At 37.2% G+C, this 7,571-nt stretch overlaps 1 pseudogene; it reads left to right on the forward strand.

Annotated features, from left to right (window-relative positions):
- Window positions 1–2,457: 2,457 nt before the first annotated feature.
- LOC106727025 lies at window positions 2,458–2,818 on the forward strand (annotated as a pseudogene).
- The last annotated feature ends 4,753 nt before the right edge of the window (window positions 2,819–7,571 follow it).

Genomic DNA, 7,571 nt, shown 5'->3' on the forward strand with positions numbered 1-7,571 from the left:
ATAAAAGAAGACAGTACACACCTTCAAAAAACCCTGATTTGAATGTAATCAGAGATTAGAATTTGGAATATCTTTTCATCTCAGGAAGTCTGCAGCTTCAATCAGAAAATGGCAAAGAGAAAAAAAAATGGCAAAGAAGTAACATCAATACCCCAATTGAAAGCATGTTTTAAAAACACTCCCCAAAGAACATTTAAACATCAATAATCAAGATCAAGAATCACTTTTGCACGTAGCATAATAGTTGTATAAATGTGATTTAAACTATGCATGTAAAAAGAAAAGCCATGCGGCTGAACACTACTCCCAATTGAATCTAGGAGGAGGAAGAAAGAATTAATGGCATGTATACTGTTCTGGGTACCACGTTGATAGTTCCTGTCCTCTCAGGTCTTTGAATTAAAGGCTCTCTAAGATATGTTTATCTTGTGAACTCCTATATTTAAGTTCCATTAAAATTATACAGTGAGTGTTAATTAACTGTCTTCCCTCTATTCACTGGGAACATGTTATAGTAGTTATTTCTACAGATGCTTATAAGCATGTACAGTGGGGTTGTTTTACATTAGAAATCAGAGTTAGGAAACCAATGAATTGCAAAGTCACCTGTCAAATGAGATGCCTTTTTATTCTCTTTTGAAATAAGTGTTCCAGGTCGTTATGATGGAACGTGCCTCAGTCTATTCCCACTTTATGGAACAGGTTGACACAGATGCTCCTGCTCAGGTCAGTTGTTCATTTTAAGATGTTGTCCACACTCTTTAAAGATTTAACAACAAACCAACCCTGAAATAGAAGTAGGGGATTCTCAGATTTAAAAGCCTGTAACACCGTTGTTCAAGCTGCTTGCTCTTCCCCTTACAAATACTTGTATATGTAGTGATCATGTTGCTAAACATAACGTACAACTGACCCAACTATTAATATAGCTAAAATAGGGCCCAAGATCTATGTTCTGACATCAGACCAAACTATGCAGAGGATGGGAGAAGGATGACAAATAAACTTTTCTTCCTTCCAGCTAGTAGCAGGCTGAACCTCAACAGGGTTTCAAAATAGACATCATTAGCACATTAGAACAGTTCATCTGTCAGTGCTAAGGTATGTAAATAGTAATCTTATCCAAGTGGCTACTCTGACCATAGCTTCTTGACTTCAAAAATGTTCAAAGATGTCAGTTGCAGGAAATGATTCAAGTCTATAGTTTCTCCTATCTCAGAAAAAAGTCACCCACTTTCTTCTTAATAAGTGGCACATAACCTATGTCTGCATCATAAGCATGAGGAATGCCATTACAGAACTTGCATTAGAACATGTTTCAGATTTCTAAAAAGTGGAAAGGCAAAGAAAAATAATATAGAAGGGTGCCCCCTGCAAGAAGGTCAAAGAGACAAAAACTTTCACTGGATTGAGAATGGACTAAATAACTTCATGATCATGGTTTATCGTTTTATCTCTTCACAGTAAGATATTGGTAAGCACAATTTGATATTGTGCTTTAGGATAAAAATATTTCCACATTATCTTCAATAAAAAAGTCTTGTAATTTGACAGGGCAATTAGGTAAAAGACTTAAAGCATAATATTATAGGTCTTTAACGCACAGTAACCCTGGTTTCAACATCAGCCACCTACTACAATGTCTGAAATATTTTTGGAGCAGTTGAGTCTTGATGCAGGCAAGAAGGCATTAGGAAAACTGCATGTTATCTGACCAGGGAAGTCTATCATGGTCCAAGAGTGGAAATACTGGGCATCTGAAGAGCAGCATGTAGTCTATATCAGACATCACTAGATAAAAATTCATTCCAGATTCAGTGCCTGAAAACCACAATCATTTACTTGCTCATACTTCTGCTATTTGTGCAGGTAGAAATCTCTTGTTTCCATGTGGTGTCAGCTGGGGTTGCTCTAAAGATTATAGCTAGTAGAAGTTCAACTGAGTGCTAGAATATCCAAGATGGTGTTATACTCATGATTGGATAGCTGGAATATTCAGGGGCTCTTAGGATATCTCTCTGCCCATATAGTCTTTCCAGCAGGGTAGCTGGAACTTTTTACATGATGGCTCAGAGCTCCATGAGCATAAAAGCAGAAGTTCCAGGCCCCTTAAGGCTTAGGCCTGGCACTGGTACAGCGTCCCTTCTATTGCATTCCCATAGGGCAGAATAACTCACTAAGCCAGCTCAGATTCAAAGGGAACATAAATATAAAATATAAAATTCAATAGTCACTCAAACCTGATAGAAAGTAGTTCAGAAAGGAGGCTTAAGAATGATCTAAAGATAATTATTTGCCCCCCTCTCCCCCAGTGTTTCAGACTTCTGGCCAAGCTTAAATCTGGCCATCTACAACCTCTTTAGCACTTATTTATGAGAACAACGAAGTATAGAACAACAGTAGCAAACTACAGCCCATGTCATTGTCTTTGTAAATAAAGTTCTGAGGCCTGGTGAAATGGCTCCTGCAAAGAAGGGTCGTGAGAAGGAGGAGGGCCATTCTGCCATCAGTGAGGTGGTGACCAGAGAATACACCATCAACATTCACAAGCGCATCCATGGAGTGGGTTTTAAGAAGTGTGCCTCTCAGGCACTCAAAGAGATCCAGAAATTTGCCATGAAGGAGATGGCACTCCAGATGTGTACATTGACACCAGGCTCAACAAAGCTGTCTGGGCCAGAGGAATAAGGAATGTCCCACACTGTATCAGGGTGCAGTTGTCTAGAATACAGATTGAGGATGAAGATTCACCAAACAACTCTATACATTAGTTACCTACATACCTGTCACCACTTTCAAAAATCTACAGTTAACATGAATGAGAAGTGCTGATTGTCAAATAAACTGAAGGGAAAAAAAAAGTTTTATTGGAACACATCCCTCCTCAGGCATTTATATGTTGTTTATATGGCTGCTTTTGTGTTACAACACAGAGTTGAGAAGTTGCGACAAAGACCATAGTGGCCCACTAATCCAAAGATGTTTATTTTATGGCCTTATTAGTTTACTAGGGCTACCACAACAAAGTAGCACAAGCTGGGTGGCTTAAGAAACAGAAATTTATTTTCTCCACAGTTCTGGAGGCTAGAAGTCTGAGATCAATGTGTCATAGGATTGATTCCTTCTGGATGACTGTGAGGGCAGAATGTGTTGCAGTCTGTTCTCCTTGGCTTGTAGATGGCCATCTCCCTGTGTCTTCACTTTCCTGTGCATGTATGTGTCCAAATCTTGCCTTATAAGAAAATTTAATTAGGGACTACCCCAATGACTTCATTTTAACTTGATGTCCTCAGAATGTATTGGGGTTGGGGGAAAAGACAGTTTAAACCATAACAATGGCTTTCACAGAAACAGTTTGCTGAACCCTGGAAAAAAGAAGAAGGGGACAAATCTAGCTTTTAGAAACCTTGGACTCTAATTTCAAGTCTGTATCATACTAGCTGGGTTGCTTTGAATAAGTCACCAAAACTCTATTATTCTCTTTCTGCATTAGTAAATTACATTCAATAGTTCTTTGACTGTATGATTATATTGGGATGCTATGTAAGAAAGTAGCATGAAAAATGAAAGGTGTTTCATGAGTTTTATTATTTACTATATATACTTTGACCAATTTATTATTTTTTCCTCAAATCTTTATTGTTAAAAATATTATACATGTTCCCCCCTTTGTTCCCCATTGAACCCTTCTACCCTGCCCCTGCCTCTACCCCAGGCCTTCACCACACTATTGTCTATGTCCATGGGTTTTGTATATATACATACAAATATATATATTTGAATTAATTTATTCTAAAATAAATTTGAGGCCAAAAAATAGGAAGGCCTTAAGAGGAAAACCAGCAAAATGTTTAAAATACTGATTTCTTGAGGGATTAAAAATGGCAGCAGAGTAAGTGGATGCTGCACGGACATGCTCCCAGGAACAAAGTGGTATTACAACTAAAATACAGAAAAACTTCCTGAATAATCAACGGAAAACTCACAGGAGAGAATGCTGATACCTGAGGACCGAAAGTTGAGACCACATAGAGACTGATAGGAGGGGTGGAGGCGTGAAAGGGCTGGCTGCGTTCCCACAGACAGCAACTGAAGTTTCAGAGAGATATCTCAGCTGTAGGGGGTTGCCACTGAGATCTCTGGGATCGCTGGGCCCCCCAGCAGAGAGCACCAAAACTGAGGAGGGTACCCACATAACATCTGGCTATGAAAAGCATCAGGGTGCTGTCTGCCAGGGAGTAACAGCTGAAAATTCAGGCACCCTCTTAAAGGGCCAACACAAAAAATTCCCTGTGGAGCCACCAACCTTGTGCTCTGGCAGAGGGAGGTGCACTGGAGCTGTGAGAGCAGAAGCCAGGAATGAGGACTCAGGGGATAGAGCTCAGAAGGCAGACACCTCAAGTTTCCTGGGTTGAGTCATTCCCTCACGCAGCAGAGGACATCTTTCCTACATACACATTTGCCTGGAATACTGTCAACACACCCTATTAGAAAACACCTTGCCCTTAGGCCACTTAAGAGATTAAAAATAACAATTAGCCTCCAGACAGAAGCAACTGCCCCACCCTGTTGAAAAAAACTCTCACCACACCTGAGGACACTTGACTGTGGGGGTGGGGGGGAGCAATTCAAGTAGGAATCCTATCAGTCTGTAGGCAGAGGCAGTCTCCTGAGGCTTTGAGTCTATGCCTGATCTAATTAGTCAGAATCAGCCTTTAACACTGTCCTGCACTAGAGATTGAGAGGTGTAGACAATTTATCTAGTACATAGTCACAAACCTAAACAGAAAGCCAAAATGAGGAGACAAAGAAACCCCCAAATAAAAAATAAATTTGAATAATTTAAATATGGGGTTTTGTCTATTTGAACTTGAGCTTGGCCTTTATTTAGTTGGCAATAGAGTAGTGACTTCCTCCTGGTTGAAGAAGAAAGTGGCCCCTGTGCTCAAATTTCTACAATGTTTCAGAATCATGCTGCTCAGTATATACTGACCTGTAGTTTTCTTGATTTGTGAAGTCTTCTTCAGGAGCTTTTGATTCATAATTTCTTCTCTTCTCCCCCTGGTCCTTACATACCTACCTGATTTAACCATTGACTTGCATCACTCTTTGGTAACTTTAGCTTGGGAACTTGAGGCTCTAGTTCAGTGGTTCTCAACCTTCTGGCCCTTTAAATACAGTTCCTCATGTTGTGACCCAACCATAAAATTATTTTTGTTGCTACTTCATAACTGTAATGTTGCTACTGTTATGAATCATAATGTAAATATCTGATATGCAGGATGGTCTTAGGCGACCCCCGTGAAAGGGTCGTTTGACTGCCAAAGGGGTCGCGACCCACAGGTTGAGAACCGCTGCTCTAGTTTGATTGAGTTCCAGGACTTTATTTTAATTCCCTCTGTATGTTTGGCCACTGAATAGCACAGCAAGAGTCTCTGACTCCTGCCTCATACCTGAAAGAGTTTCTAAAACTAAACTTGTCCCAAGGCCTGACCCATCCTAGATCTCTTTAGTTTTACAGCCCTAATATCTGCCTGTATTTCTGTGTTCTACCTCCACATCTCAAATAAGAAGCCTGAAAACTATCTTATTTTTTCCTCTGATATATACTTACATGTGTAATATTATTCCTATTTAAGATAGAAATTCCTAATTCTCCTATTTGTGTTTAGACCTCATAATGTTGATAGTTAAGAGAACAAGTGTTATGCCATAGATTTCATAAGATGAACATTATTGGTAGTTTGTCCACATATTTGTGGTTAATTTCCTTTAAGTTTGTGTTTTTTAATTAAAATTATTTTCAAAAAGTTCAGGAAAAAGGTATACATTGTTATAAAAGGGAGATAAATGATTCTAAATTAAATGCCAATCTCATTGCCCATGCAAGAAAAAGCTAAAACCAGTATTACAAGAAATGTTAAAGGGACTTCTTTAAGAATAAAATAAAAAATATGAATAAGAAAGAAAAAAATTCTCTTTGACAAAAGCAAACAGTACAAGCATGGATTCAACAATTATTAAACTAGTACAAAGATTAAAAGGCAAACTAAAAAGATCATATGTAATTACACCAATAAATTAAGGAATATACACAAATATGCATGTACAGAAGAAGTAAAAATTAATGACAAAAAAATGGAAGGGATGAGTAAAAATTGTAGGGATCTTAGAATATTTTCAAACTTAAGCAACCATCAACTTAAAATAGACTGCTTTAAATATATGAAGCCCATGGTAACCAAAAAACAGAATCCTGTAAGATATACAAAAAACAAAAAGAAATCCAAACATAACACTATAGAAAGTCAACATTCAAGAAAGCAAGAGAATAATAAAGGAACAGAGAAGAACTAAAACAACAACAAAAAAACAGAAAACAATTAATAAAATGACAATAACTACATACCTATCAATAATTACTTTAAATGCCAATGTACTAAATGCTCCAATAAAAAGACATAGAGTGGCCGAATGGATTACAAATCAAGATATACATATGCTGCCTACAAGAAACCCACGTCAGACAGAAAGACACATAGACAAAGTAAAGGGATGAAAAAGGATATTTTATGCAAATGGAAATTTTTAAAAGGCTGGAGTAGCAATACTTACATGAAATGAAATAGACTCTAAAACATAGGCTGTAATGAAAAAAATGAAAGGAATTTCATAATGATAAGGGGGTCAATCCAACAGGAGGACATAACTGTTATAAATATTTATGCACAAAAAGTAGGAGCACCTAAATATATAAAACAAATATTGATGGACATAAAGGGAAAGATCAACAGTAAGACAATAGTAACAGGGGACTTCAACACTATATTGACATCAATTGGTAGATCATCCGGACAGAAAATCAACAAGGAAACAGTGCCCTTCAATGACACATTAGATCAGATGGGTTAAATTGATATTTTCAAAGCATTTCACCCAAAAGTGGCAGAATATACATTTCTTTCAAATGCACTTGAAACATTTTCAAGGACAGATCACATGTTAGGCCACAATACAAGTCTCAGTAAGTTTAAGAAGATTGAAATCATATCAAACAAATTCTCTGACCACAATAGTATGAAACCAGAAATCAATTACAAGAAGGAAACTTAAAAACACACAAACACATGGAGGCTAAATAACATACTACTAAACAATGAATGGGTTCACAATGAGATCCAGGAATAAATCAATAATACTTTGAAACAAATGAAAATGAAAACACAATTACCCCAGACAGATGGGACACAGCCAAAGCAGTTCTAAGAGAAAAATTCATAGCAATATAGGCCTACCTCAAGAAACAACAAAAAAAAAGCTGATATAAACTATCAAACCTTATATCCAAAGGAACTAGGAAAAGAAGAGTAATGAAGTTCAAAGTGAGTAGAAAGAAATAAATAATAAAAATCAGAGTGAACCTAAACAAAATAGAGTCTAAATTTTTTTTTTTAAAAAAAAAGATGAATGAAACCAAGAGTTGGTTCTTCAAAAAGAAAAAAAATTGATAAAAATTAGCCTGCGTCATCAAAAGAGAGAGGGCCCAAATGCATAAAATCAGAAATGATATC

This window comes from Myotis brandtii, unplaced genomic scaffold (assembly GCF_000412655.1).
Source record: "Myotis brandtii unplaced genomic scaffold, ASM41265v1 scaffold350, whole genome shotgun sequence".
Taxonomy (NCBI): Eukaryota; Metazoa; Chordata; class Mammalia; order Chiroptera; family Vespertilionidae; genus Myotis; species Myotis brandtii.